General features: G+C 47.2%; 1 protein-coding gene across 8 annotated transcripts in view; it reads right to left on the reverse strand.

Annotated features, from left to right (window-relative positions):
• CCBE1 (collagen and calcium binding EGF domains 1) overlaps nt 1-14,727 on the reverse strand; it is a 262,780-nt gene that overhangs the window by 116,686 nt on the left and 131,367 nt on the right. For 2 of the 8 annotated variants that reach the window (XM_063716923.1, XM_063716922.1), the window contains exons 2-3: nt 5,985-6,142; nt 5,686-5,768 (exon numbers count right to left, since the gene is read on the reverse strand). The exons of 4 other annotated variants lie outside the window; for them this stretch is intronic. The gene's annotated coding sequence lies outside the window, so the exon portion shown is untranslated. Of the gene's footprint in view, nt 1-5,685; nt 5,782-5,984; nt 6,222-14,727 lie in introns of those variants that run through there. 2 more of the 8 variants (XM_063716925.1, XM_063716924.1) reach the window with 2 other exon arrangements.

A 14,727-nucleotide genomic window follows, 5' to 3' on the forward strand; every position in this document is an offset into this window, starting at 1 on the left:
GGGAGAGAGAGGGAGGTAGGGAGGGGGAGAGAGAGGGGAGAGAGAGGGGGGAGGGAGGGGGGAGGGAGAGAGAGGGAGGTAGGGAGAGAGAGGGAGGTAGGGAGAGAGAGGGAGGTAGGGAGAGAGAGGGAGGTAGGGAGAGAGAGGGAGGTAGGGAGAGAGAGGGAGGTAGGGAGAGAGAGGGAGGTAGGGAGAGAGAGGGAGGTAGGGAGAGAGAGGGAGGTAGGGAGAGAGAGGGAGGTAGGGAGAGAGAGGGAGGTAGGGAGAGGGAGAGAGAAGGAGGGAGGTAGGGAGAGAGAAGAAGGGAGGTAGGGAGAGGGAGAGGGAGAGGGAGAGGGAGGGGGGAGGGAGGTAGGGAGAGGGAGAGGGAGGGGGGAGGGAGGTAGGGAGAGGGAGGGGGGAGGGAGGTAGGGAGAGGGAGGGGGGAGGGAGGTAGGGAGAGGGAGGGGGGAGGGAGGTAGGGAGAGGGAGGGGGGAGGGAGGTAGGGAGAGGGAGGGGGGAGGGAGGTAGGGAGAGGGAGGGGGGAGGGAGGTAGGGAGAGGGAGGGGGGAGGGAGGTAGGGAGAGGGAGGGGGGAGGGAGGTAGGGAGAGGGAGGGGGGAGGGAGGTAGGGAGAGGGAGGGGCGAGGGAGGTAGGGAGAGGGAGGGGAGAAGGAGGTAGGGAGAGGGAGGGGGGAGGGAGGTAGGGAGAGGGACAGGGAAGGGGGAGGGAGGTGGGGAGAGGGAGGGAGGTGGGGAGGGGGGAGGTGGGGGGGAGGTGGGGAGGGGGGGAGGGGGGAGGTGGGGAGGGGGGGAGGTGGGGAGAGGGAGGGAGGTGGGGAGAGGGGGGGAAGTGGGGAGGGGGGAGGTGGGGAGAGGGAGGGGGAGGGGGAGGTGTGGAGAGGGAGGGGGAGGTGTGGAGAGGGAGGGGGAGGTGGGGAGAGGGAGGGGGAGGTGGGGAGAGGGAGGGGGAGGTGGGGAGAGGGAGGGGGAGGTGGGGAGAGGGAGGGGGAGGGGGAGGTGGGGAGGGGGAGGGGAGAGAGGGGGAGAGAGGCAGGGAGAGAGAGGGAGGAGAAGAGAGGAAAGGAGAGAGAGGCGAGAGAGAGGGAGGGAAAGGCAGAGGGAGAGAGAGGCACAATGGCTCATGCCTGTAATCCCAGCACTTTGGGAGGCTAACGCGGGCAGATCACCTGAGGTCTGGTGAGGGGAGGGTTATCTGAGGGGAGCAGGGAGGTGGAAAAAATAAGACAGAGCAGTCATAGAACTGGAGTTCGAGTTGACCTTAGAGAAAACAGTAGAGCTCCTGGCAGAAATTAAAACTGGGCAAGTTAAGTTGATTTGGGGGATAAGACAAAGATCCCTGTTTTCAAGATGTCAACTAGCAGTTGACATGTCCAGAAGGCAATACCAGACAGAAAATTGGCCCCAGGGAGAGGGCAGGCTTGAAGATTCTGATTAGGGCATCATCAGCCACAAGAACAGAGCAATTTAAATTAGCACAAAAAACTAAAGGTGACAGATGACCAACATCTCACAGCTCATTAAAAGCACTCCTGGGACATGGATCACACACCTGATAAAGATTTCAACACAAAAAATATTTGCTTTGAGCTGAAGACAATTTTGGTCTAATAAGTGCTGACAGTACTTCTGGCTACACTTCATGAAACGGTCGAGACAAAGGAAATGAATGCAAACAGTGAGACCTCCAGTGGTGTGGGCTATGTCTGGGCGGCCCAGAAGCATGCTGACAGAAACAGAGTGCTGCGGCACTAGGAAGGTTCTTCCTGCTTGGCTGCCACAGCTGATTCAGCAGGAGAAAACCGAGATCATCCTGTTCTCACAGGAAAGTGCAACCTGACAGAAGTAAGAACACACGGGCATTTTGGCCAGGATTTTGAAGAATTTTACTTTCACACATTGCACTTTTATTCTCCTTGTGGTTGGAATGGAGAAATAAACACTCAGTGAATTGAAGTGCTTTAACGAACTAAAAATGTGGTCACAGTGCCATCACGTGATGTGAACTATCTGCTGGATCAAATGTTCAAGAGTGCTGGAGAGAGACCAAGAGTTTATCCAAGACAGTCTCGTCTTATGAGTAAGACAGCTGAGGTCCAAGATCATATCACTGGCCAGTGGTTTGTTGGGGCCAAGACCATGCCCCTTCACTCTCACTCAGTGGTCTTTCCTTGAAAAGAAAGATATCTTTGTTAGGAGAGCAAATGGGAACATTTGTACTGACATGAAGACAATACAATTATATGGATAATTTCCGATAGCTCTGGTTTCCATTATTTAAAGATAGTGAGTTATATCTAAAGGAAAACTTAAGAGGACGGCTTTGATGTTCCAGCCTATGAAGGAGGTGGGTTAGGGTGAATAGAGATTGCAGGGTGTGGCTAGGTCATCAGGATTCCTTTCAAGAACAAGAACAGAGCAACTTAAATTTCCTATGATCTGACAAGACACAATCATATGAAAAAGAAATCCAGGAAGCCCTCCTGAGAGACCCTACATAGGGAAAATCAGCTGCTGTTATGCAAATGAAATCACCAACTGACAAACCCATTGCAGAAAGCCCTCACAACGAAGAACACAAGCAAAGAAATACACTTTGGGCCAGGCACAGTGGCTCATGCCTGTAATCCCAGCACTTTGGGAGGCTGAGGCAGGCAGATCACCTGTGGTGTTCAACAGGTGTTCAAATAGCCTACCATAACATGGTGTAGCTTATGCTCTCAGGCTACAAAGCTGTACAACATGTGACTAATGAATACTGCATGCAATTGTAATACAATGGTAAGTATTTGTGCATCTAAACATAGAAAAGTTACACCTGAGGTCAGGAGTTCAAGACCAGCCTGGCCAACATGGCAAAACCCCCTATGTACTAAAAGTACAAAAATTAGCCGGGCATGGTGGCGCATTCCTGAAACCCCAACTACTCAGGAGGCTGAGGCAGGAGAATCACTTGAACCTGGGAGGCAGAGGTTGCAGTGAGCCAAGATCGTGCCACTGCACTCTAGCCTGGGCAACAGAGTAAGACTCCGTCTCAAAAAAAAAAAAAAAAAAAAAAAAATTCACTTTGCATGGTGAGGGTCTTCTTTTCACTTGGATATATAGACCACACCGTGTTTCACATGTGCTCAAGTATAAAATATTCCACACTGCAAAATAGCAAGGTATGATTCAAATATGGCAGTGTTCTAGAAATGTAACATCGGTAAAAAATAATCCATCAGGATGAATGCAAATTTTAGCTAAGCCATTCTTATTCTTCTGTTTTTCTTATTATACCATCTCCTACAGAATTTCAGGTCAAACTCCAGTTTGAAGGAGCAAATGATACAAATGAGCACCCCACCAAGGGCTACAAAAGAGGTCCCCAAAGCCAACTGAATTAAGAACATGTAATATTTTATTGCACTGATCGAGGCTGATTTTTAAAATAAACTCCATCTGGTGCACCGGGGCTCAGGAAGGTAACCTCTGTCAGTCAGGTGATTAAGACCTTGGAAACAGCAAAGACCTTACTCCAAGTCCCACTGCCTTCTGTTAGTACCTGAGCAACTGTCAGGAGGGAGATGCCAGAACACATCAATTACTAGATGATGAACAGGCAGGCCCAGCAGTCAAATGCGCTGCAGTGATATAGTACCGGGTTGGGCAATTAACTTGTCCCTAGTAAAATTTGTGGACAACAAAGCACTTTTATAATCTACAGCTGCTATCCACATCGGTCAGTGATTGCACTGAAATTGATTCCTCTCAATAGGCATGGGGTAAAGAGGACACCAATGTGATATTAGTGGCCCACCCATTTTGCAGAGTCTGCCCATTATCCTCCCCATCATGCAGATAAGCAAGCTGAGACTCAAAGTAATTTGCCCAAGGATACAACAGGGGACCTTGTGCCAGATGGTTGTTGGGCTGCTGCCTGGCTTTCTCTGGAGCCAACTGGCAAGGACACTATTGGAATGGGCACTTCCAGGAATCGTTAAAGCATCTCTGGATCCAATCCTGTTTGCTTTGTTTACCCCCAGCTTTAGCTTGTTTACACAAAAGTTACCTGGAGGCTGTGTCATCATTCAAACCCTATAGACACCCAAGCCAGCAATACCACCACAGGCTCTGGAGCAGCCTCTTGGTGGGCAAGCTTCCTCTAATTCAGGGATTGGCAAACTATGACCCATGGACCAAATCCAGTCCACTGCCTGTTTTATGAATAAAATGTACTGGAACACAGCCATACTCATTTGTTTCCATATTGCCTATGGCTGATTTCAAGCTACAACAGCAGAGTTGAGTGGTTGTGACAGAGGCAATCTAGCCCCAAAAGCCTAAAATAACTATCTGGCCTTTAGAGAAAGTTTTCTGGATCCTAATTGGTGGCGTAGCTGCTCAGAAGGGCCTTCATCTGCACTCAGAAGCCTTCACAACACCACCCTCTGCAGTGGGCTGACTCCCTGGTCAATCTTTTCCTTCCTCAAGCGGACTGGACTCAAAAGTCCTCATAGGTCCCCTCAGGAAAGGAAAAGCTGCACCTCAGATGAGTTATGCCTGCCCAAGCCGTGAGCCCTGTGACGTTAGAACATTAGCAGCTCAAGAATCCTAAGTGCAAACCCCAAACAGCAGGCGCCATTCTCTGAAGGTGTTTTGGAAAACATTTTCCAACTCATGGAGACAGAAAAATACAGTCATGTGGGCAGGGCGCAGTGGCTCACGCCTGTAATCCCAGCGCTGTGGGAGGCCGAGGCGGGAGGATCACGAAGTCAGGAGATCAAAACCCCGCCTCTACTAAAAATACAAAAAATTAGCCGGGCGTGGTGGTGGGCGGGTGTAGTCTCAGCTACTTGAGAGGCTGAGGCAGGAGAATGGTGTGAACCCAGGAGGCGGAGCTTGCAGTGAGCTGAGATCGCGCCACTGCACTCCAGCCTGGGCAACAGAGTGAGACTCTGTCTCAAAAAAAAGAAAAAGAAAAAGAAAAATGCAGTCATGCATTATAAGTTCTAAACAATGCACCATTAGGTAACTTCATCATTGTGTAAACGTTGGAGCATACTTACACAAACCTAGATGGCATAGCCTGCTATACAGGTAGGCTGTATGGTGTGGCCTGTGCTCTCAGGCTACAAACCTGTACAACATGTGACTAATGAATACCGTATGCAATTGTAACACAATGGTAAGTATTTGTGCAACATAGAAAAGGTACAGTAAACATAAAAAATGATATACCTATTACCTATAGAGGGCACTAACCATGAGTACAGCCTGCAGAACCGGAAGAAGCTCTGGATGGGTCAGTGAGTGAGGAATGAATGTGAAGGCCTGGGACATTACTGTACAATGCTGTAGACTTTATGAACACTCTACACTTAGGCTGCACTAAGTTAAAAAGGAAAGTACACCACGATGCCACCACGGCTATATCATCACTAGCTTGATAGGAATTTTTTCAGCTACATTATAACCTTACAGGACCCCCTGTCCCATATGCAGTCCAACCTTGACAGAAACACCATTATGTAGCACATGACTAAATACTAATTATTTTTTCACTACTGTTGGTCACCATCTGTTTATAAGAGACTAGTCCTTTAAAAAACTATTAACATTTCCAGTGATTCAGGACTTTTTTGTTGAAGAGGAGTACTTTTGACATGGACAAGCGAAGGGGAATTCAAAGTCAGAAAGACTTACTTAGTTCAAATCATGACTGTCATCTATGGCCTCTAGAACCCTGGAGCAAGTTATTTAGTCTTCCTGGTACTCAGTTTCTTCGTCTGCAATACGAGAATATGCATTAGGTATCGATTGCTGTTTAACTGACTACCCCAAAACTCAGTGGCTGAAAATCAGCACCCATTATTTGCTCATTGCATTCCAGGTGGCCTAAGCTCAGCTGGGCAACGCATGCCTTGGCCACTCATGGCTGTAACTGGTTCACAGCTGGCCTGGGGGTGGAGGGTATAAGATGGCCTCATTCACGCAACTGGTACCTTGGTGCCAGCTACCATCTGGCCCTTCTCCGTGGGCCTCTCATCACTCAGTAGTCTGGCCTGGACTTCCTCAAATGAGAGCAGGGACATTCCAAGAAGTGGTAAGGCTCTTCGTGGCTCAGGCCCTGGACCTCACACAACATCTCTTCGGGCACATTCTACGAGTCAATGAAAGCCACAAGGAGTTAAGAAATGGACTCTCCCTCTTAAAGGCCTGTAAATTATTGTGAGCATTTTTCCCCCAGGATGTTCACGCCTTTGTGTATTATGAAGTAACACACGTAGAGTGTTTCGTCAGAGAGTCAGTTCATAAACTTATATGAGGTACACACAGAAAGAACTTCTCTCGTCTCCATCCAGCTTTTGTCAAGATTATACGTCTTAACAAAGACTTTCCTCCCACTAGCCTACATCTAGGTTTTGGCAGCACCTGGAGCCAACCCAACGTCTCTATGCTTCCACTCGCCAAGTATCCATTTGCTGACTTAATCATCCGAAAGAAGTGTATTTCAAAGTTGGAAATAGTTCCCACATCGTTTTTCTATCAGTAAACCTGGTTTGGAAAGATCAATTTACTGTGGGAAGTAGTCTAAATAAAAAAGGGAAACACCTGGTCAAATTCATTTATCATAATGTGAAGAGGCAGCTGATGGAAGATGTGTCTGGAGTATTTTCACTTGCCGCTGTAGTGAAAGGAACAATGTAATCAATCACTTTGAAAAACAAAATCACCATACACTTGTGTCTTTGAAATGAATGTTTGGATTTGGTTAAGCAGGGAGTTTCCTCCTTGAATTGATGCTAAAGCTCCTCTGATCTATAATGTAGCTGTCCCACCTGTCCAGCCATACAAAGATATAAAACAGTAACAGTGAGGAGATAAGGCAGAGATGGAATGGTAGTCTCCTCTAGTTGCATTGCTACACTTACACCATCTTTTATGGTGTAAGAGGAGGAGGATCTCCTCCTCCATGTGTCGGGATGCACCACCACTAGCTACGCTGGTTATAGCCTGTGTACAGAAGGTTGCCCATCCTAATCCTGAGATCATTAGGACAGCAAACCTCTGGCCAAATTAATGTGACATAATTTTAAGAAGTCCCTGTTCTACTCAGCCAGTCTACCCTGGGGAAAGAGTTTCCCCTCATTTCATCACAGTCATTAATTTAATGATCTTGCATTATAGCTCAATTGATGCAACACAGTCTCATTCAAGCATGAGCACATGTAACAGACTTCAAAAGCACAGGGGACATTCTTACTGAACCAAAGAGGAAACTGAGACCCTGAAAGGTTGTTACAGTCATGCACAACCAAAGATTGCTACACACACACAACCATTAAACTGGCCAGGCATATGTAACCCAGATGCAGTTAACAGCCCTGCCTTGGAAATCAACAGATGGGCTGCTGGTCCCTGAATGGTTATGGAGTCGTAGCCGCTGGGAAATGTTGATAGTGCCTTTTCAATAGCATCATAAACTCAAGCCATTAAAATCCTTCCTGTTCCTGTGTTGAAGGAAAGAGGATGAAGTTTTGTACATGATCCAGACCAGCCGCAGTGCCACTCCAATTTGGGAAACGTACACTTTAGGTGCTCTGTAGGCAGCCTTCTGCTACTGAGCCAGAAACTGACAAGTGGTACTGAAATGCCACTGCTGTTTTCAGCTACCCAGGTCAGCCACAGATTCCAAAGTGTTCCTCCAACACTGCAGCCTCTGCCACCACTACGGCGACCTGGAGGCCAGAGGAAGAGCAATCCTTTTAGTTCTGCAAGAGTAATTAAAATAAATTTGTGCATTACAAAGCATGGCCAATAGCTTTCCCTTTCCTTTCAGATTTTAGAGAAGTCACTGCTGTGGACATAACATCTGGAAGAGAGGTCTGGTTAATGATCGATGTTCAAATTAATGAAGATAGAGTGTACTTTTTGTTTTTTCAGAGATAAGGTCTCACTCTGTTGTCTAGGCTGGAGAGCAGTGGTGCGATCACAACTCACTGCAACCAGTAATTCCCGGGCTCAAGCCGTTCTTCTGTGTAGGGAGGTCTGCAGGCACTCCCTACAATGCCCAGCTAACTTTATTTTTCGTTGAGATGGAGTCTCGCTATGTTGCCCAGACTTGTCTTGAACTCAAGCAATCCTCTGACCTCAGCTTCCCAAAGTGCTGAGATTACAGGCATGAGCCACCGTGCCCAGCCTGGAAACAGAGCATACTTCTGTCCAGGTCAAAAGCTTGAATGTGGAGTAATGGCTTCAGGGAGAGGAGCTGGCTCTCTTTCATGATTTTCTACCTCTTGTTTCTGATTTTAAGACCATGTGCATGCATCCCATGTTACACACAGTCTTTCTACATGATGGTATGGCTTAAAACTAGATTATGCAGCACAGACAAGGTGTTTCTTGATTTTGCCATTAAGCCAAAGGTCCTCTGAGTAACCAAAATAGCTATATTGTATTGACTGGTTATGTTGTCCCCATTCTCCTTTGAGTCACTGGTCCCAAGAAGCAGCGAGGCCAGAGGACTTGAGATAAAAGGATGAACTCTAGTACAGAACAAGCCAACACTGGCTAACTCTTAAGGACTCAAAAGGCAGATCTGTTGAATGTTCATGGGCTACTTGACTCTCTTCTCTCCCTATTACCTGAGAGATTTTATGTGAGAAGATGGTTGAAAAAGTGTCCCATAGTCCAGCAGGGGTTACCAGCCTCCTCCAGCCAGACAGGACAATCTTGTGGAGACAAAAGATGGGGTAGGTTCCAGAGTGCAGGTCATGGCCCTTCTCCCCTTGCCTAGCCACTACCTGAAAATGTACTCAAAACATAGACTGCAGGTCTCTGACAGAATGCTCCATTTTCTGGAGAGAATAAAGCAGCAGACCTGAAGTAAGCCAAGAACTAGTTTTGCCACTTAGTGGTCAGGGGACATGATTCCTTAGATTTCTCTCATTCTAACATTCATTGTATTCTTCCCCCAACAACTTGCTAGACAGGCATGTATGTGTCCTTCATGTTTCAACATGTAAATTGAAAATGTGACTCATTCCACATGAATAATGAGACATATGGTGGTAAATAATCTCAGAATTTGGAACACTTTTTTCTTGAAATTACATTTTAAAAACACTTTGACAAGGAGAAACACAGATTGCTCAGTACTCAAATGACTAAAAGTTTAAAAGACCATATGGGTCCTTAGCTCTCTTCGGAGGGAAGAAGCTGAATTTGATGGCACATTTTAATAGATACATTATAGTCAAGGCTATGAAACTGCCCCAAGACCTACATCTTTGGCTTTTGCTGTCTCTTCCAGTTGTGTTTGTGAACAGGTGGCATGTTCCATCTCTGCTCCATAAGCCCAGGTCCAATGTCATAATTCGGGAATTTGGTTGTGTTAGAGACTTAGATTTCTATTTCAGAAAAATTAAGACAATGACTTGAAGAAAGCCATGCAGTTTCCTTAGAAAAAAATGGTTATGGAGATATCATACAGTGGAAGTCTTCAGTGCTTCTCAGAATGTGCATAAGTTTAAAATAAATGCTGCCATATCACATAAGAATGCCAACAACCCTGGGGTCTTTACATTGCATAAAAGAAGGTCAATTTTACAGTCACAGTTGAAACATCCTGAAGAAACAGACCAATTCCATTTCATAAATCTAAGAGGTTTAAAATAAATGCTGCCATATCACATAAGAATGCCAACAGCCCTGGGGTCTTTATATTGCATAAAAGAAGGTCAATGTTACAGTCACAGTTGAAACATCCTGAAGAAACAGACCAATTCCGTTTGTTATAAATGAAGTCTCACCACCTTGGCAGTAAACCCATAGCTCAGGAGATTGGGGGTGTCACAGAAAGTGCCGGAGGGAAGCTGTGCTATATATAGCTTTGATAACGGAGCACACTTTACAGATCTCAGAGCTTTCAGATTCTCATCTTTTTCAGGACTCGTGCAGAAGAGGGTATCTAGGTCTCAGCTCTGCAAGCTCCCATGTCAGCCTTAACGGGGCCCAGGACCTCTGTTCCTCCTTCCTGATATCCAGCCTTCTGCTTGGTTCCTGGCGTGCATGACACCTCGGCTGACCTACCTGCTGTGGCATTGTCGTGGGCTGCTTTGGGAAATGCATGAAATACAGACAAGGCGTCTTGTCCTCAATGAGCCCCTGAGATCTCAGCAGAGCCAAATTTGGAGTTGTAGACAAATCCTGGGGTTCTCAGGGCCCAGCTGTGTTTTGTCTTCCAAGAGTGATTAAAGTGGAGGCCATGATTGAGTACAGAGTCCCAGGAGGACTCCGATCAGCAGGACAGGGGAAAGTGACCTGCAGTAACATATGCCTCCTCAGCATTCTTTCCTGCAGATGACTAATGAACGCTCTGGGAGTGAACTTAATCAGATGTGCTGTAATTACTTATTGAATGTGACCCAGCTGCAGAAGACAAAGGGTTATGCAACATTAAAGGCAGCTGGAACCAGAGTCCCCGCAGCAGGGCACAAGTAGAAGGGCAGGCAATGACCTGTGTGGCAGAATTTAATTAAAAGGGTGCCTTTCTACTCAGAGAATCAGGTATTTTTAGTAGGATAAAATCAGTTCTGAAATGAACAATTATTTGGAAAAAAAAATCAATACATTGTCATAGTAACTCTTCCAACCCACACTGAGGTTTTTTGTTCCCACTGAAGTGGAAATGTCCAAGGAAAGAGGTATTCCGTACAAGTCAATTTTATGAATAGCTTAAGCTTAAAATAGACAAAGCTGTTTGCATCGTTTATGGGAATATTTATACATTTTCAAACTCTGCTGCATTTGTGCTGCATCAGCCCAGCTAAGCTGGAATTGTATTTCTCAGAATTCCCAGCCCTGCCATGTTTCACATTAGTGCTGGCCACCAGGGGTATCTTGTCTGTGATTTGGAAGGTGATATACAGCAGCAACCTGGTTGCACCCTCTCAAGGTCAGTGTAGGGCACCAGGTGCAGCTCACAGGCCAGCAGCTGGGGCCCCAATCCCTCTAACTCCCACTGAGCTCCTCAACTTCTCTGCATCCCAGGCCAGCATGTGAAGCTCCCAGCAAAGGACTCCAGCTTCCCCTGCATGTCACAGGCAATGTGGAAGTTAGAGGCCTAGAGCCTCTGGGAGACTGGCACGGATACTAGCTTGTCCTCCAGATTTGAGCTCATCCTTCATTTCCTCCACTGTGAGTTCATCTTTCTCCAAATACCAGCCCTGCCGATTTGAGGGTCGGCACCCACACAACTGCATGAGGATCCCTCATCACTCAGTTTCTGCTTGTCTGATTCCCTAACTGATACACATACTGAGGCAGGGAACTTAAGGCCGATTCTCACTGACTTCCTAGAACTGAGTCAAAAGGAAAACCCCACCTCTCCACACCCAAGTAACAAAAGGATCAGTGGCTACTCCCTTTGCAATCCCCCATTTCCACTGTGTTGCAGATGAGAAATAGAAAGTACCTCTGATTGGTCCCCTCCTGCAACCAGTCAGACGTTTGCATAGGGGGTAGTAACTTTTTAACTTCACTTCAGCCTCTGATCATAGGCCACTACTTCATTTATATAGGGTATAACTAAGTAACCAATGGGAAACTTCTAGGGGGGATTTAAACCCCAGAAAATTCTGTAACCAGTGCTCAAGTCACTTCCTTGTGCCTGCTCCCACTCTGTGGAGTGTACTTTCTTTTCAATAAGTCTATGCTTTTGCTGCTTTGTTCTTTCATTGCTTTGTGCGTTTTGTCCAATTCTTTGTTCAAAACACCAAGAACCTGGACCGCTCATAGTCAAGACCCTCCACTGGTAACAATACCTTTATTAAACTACGCATGGATATAAAGTTTTGTTGTTTTTGATGACCATGTCACTATCATGACTACTCCTGCATTTCAAAGACATAACACGGTAAGTGTGGGGAAGAGAAACCCCCAAAACTCCCCGGAGGTGGAACCGAAGACTGCTTTCTATTTGGTGACTGAGGTATATCTTATGTCTTCTTTCTAAGTGATTGGCAAGGCCCCTTTCTTAACATCATTTGCAATTTGCTAGCTGAAGTAAAGCAAGATCACCTGGCTTATGGAATCAGGAAACATAATTTTACACAGAAACTGAAGTCCACTTTGAAATAAAGCATGAACACAGTTTCTCTCAATTCAGCAGTCTTCTAGTTAGTTGAGGTTGTTGAAAGTGTGACTTCAGAAGAACAGGACTCCTTGCACAATGCTATTCAGCTGCACAAAATGTTGAAAGTCAAAGAATACAGAGACTAGATTATGAGAGCTTTCAGATTCACTCATGAATGCTTAAGTCTGTAAAGTACTGTAAGGTACATGGATGTACTTTGGTCAAGGAATAGGCTGAAGCAGATGTCCAGCCAGAGTGACTCAGTGAGTTTACAGCACAGGCGTATAACTCCACTTGTTATCACAGCCATGTAGCCACAACATGGGAGGGCCATCCCTTGGTTCTACACCACTATTGCCTGTAAAAGGTATAACTGCCCTGCTGATGCTGTACAGGGGCTCTTGGGGCTCGGCTTGGCTCAATATGGTTTGACATGGCGGGCATGCTGGTGCCCAGAGAACGAGAGAGCCAAAGCTGTCCGTCTTGCAAATGGAGAGGAGGGAGCCAGGACACAGCTTAGCTTGCTTGTGCCCAGAGAAAGAGTTAAGCTGCTGACCCTGAAGGCGAGGGAGAGCTGACTGCACAGCTGTGCATGGGGGCGGCCAGCTCAAGCAGCCGAGACAGGGTGGACAGTGTGAGAGTAAGCTGGTGATGAGAAAGCTGTTGAAGAGAACTACTGCTGAATAAAATCATGTTTCACCTGCCTACGGCCCCCTAAGTGTTCTTTCTGCTCATCCACCCACTCACCTCGGACTTCAGCATGGGCTGGACCTGGACCCTGGGATCTGACGACTGGTGATGAGGATGGGATGAGGTGAGTGGGTCTCCAGTCCCTGAGGGCTCCTAGGTTAGCTGTGTGGCTGCAGCATGGGCTATGGTACTCAGTGGCAGTGGTGCTGCTTGGATGAGCCCCAGTGGAAATATGGGAGGCAGTAGACGGGTCTCCTGCAAGTGTGGAGATGGCGCTGAAGCATCTGGAAGTGCACAGCACCAAGCTGCGTTTACTGGCTGAGTTGGATGGGTGTTTCTGACTGCACTGTGGGAAGTGCATGTCCAGTCCCTGCACACAGCACAGGGAGGAAGAAAAACCTCCGTTGCAGGCTTACCCAGTCATCTGTCAGAAAATAGAGCATAAGCAGCTGTTGGGCCCCACAGGTGGACCCAGAGGCCCCCTACTGTGGTGGAGCATACTTCCTGTGGTGCCTGTGCCCCCGCCAAGTTGCAGGAGTTAAGCAAGTAATGTCGGCAGTCACGTACAGTTAGTGCAAGTCATTCGGAAGAAGGCCATTGCTGCGCAACCCAGTCCCACCCAAGCATTCCGGTTCAAAGAATACCTGCCACAGCTGGCGGATGCGTAAAGCCTCTTCTGTTTAATAACAGAACTGGCCAAGGTGCTTGACTTGGGGGACTCCAGATAACCAAAGGCCACATGCGGACTTGGGAATCTACTGGTCCCTGAACCCAGATAAGTTTCTGGGCAGAGCTGCATTTATTAACGGCTATGAAGGCCAGTCAGTGGAAGTGAAACCTATGTCTCTGTGTCTTGGCATCAGCCATTTGGTTCTCTGCCTATGCACTGTGCATGTCTCTCCCATGCCTGAAGATATTCTGGGGGTGGATGTTTTACACGGCTTGGCAGCTATACTCTCTGTCATGGGCTTGATGGACCACTGGACAACGCAACTGTGATAGTCCACCAAGAGCCAGGAACAGTTTGCCTTCATGGGAGGGTGACAATGGACTTTCAGTGTTGCTGCAGGGCTATATGCATAGCCCTACCATATGTCATGGTCTTACTGATATTATGCTAACCTCTGATTCTCTTGCAGGTTTAGAAGCAGCAGTGCCCCTCTTGCCTGGGAGTTGGGATGACAAGGCTGGAACAGACAGACAGACTATATAGCAGGCACAAGCCCTATAGGTAGTTAGCCAGGGATGCCCATTTGAAGTGGATGTGCATGTAACCACAGATAGTTTTGGCTAGGGCCTATTGCAGTGCATGGGGTGCCTGAGTATGCCCATAGGCTTTTGGTCCCAGCTGTGGAAGGGAGCTGAGCTCCAGTATTCCTTAATAAAAAAGCAGTTAGCATCATTCTCAGCAAAATAACACAGGAACAGGAAGCTAAACACCGCATGTTCTCACTCATAAGTGGGAGTTGAACAATAAAGAACACATGGACACAGAAAGGGGAACATCACACACCGGGGCCTGTCAGTGGGTGGGAGGCAAGGGGAGGGAGAGCATTAGGACAAATACCTAATGCATGCGGGGCTTAAAACCTAGATGACGGGTTGAGGGGTGCAGCAAACCACCATGGCACATGTATACCTATGTAACAAACCTGCACGTTCTGCACATGTATCCCAGAACTTAAAAACAAAAAAAGACCTACATGGGATTAAACAAAACAAAAAAAAAGCAGGGTGTGTTCATGAGTAACCATCCCCTGGACTGGAAAAGCAGTTAGTAACTGCATACGCTGCCCTTCAGGCTCATAAGAGTGTGGCCGGATGGGTTACAGTTGTCATGTGGACAACTTACCCAATAGCAGGATGGGTGTGTTGATGGATAATGACTCCCCGGACAGGGACAGCACAGACATCCACTT

The sequence above is a fragment of the Pongo abelii genome, chromosome 17 (assembly GCF_028885655.2).
Source record: "Pongo abelii isolate AG06213 chromosome 17, NHGRI_mPonAbe1-v2.0_pri, whole genome shotgun sequence".
In the NCBI taxonomy this organism is placed as follows: domain Eukaryota; kingdom Metazoa; phylum Chordata; class Mammalia; order Primates; family Hominidae; genus Pongo; species Pongo abelii.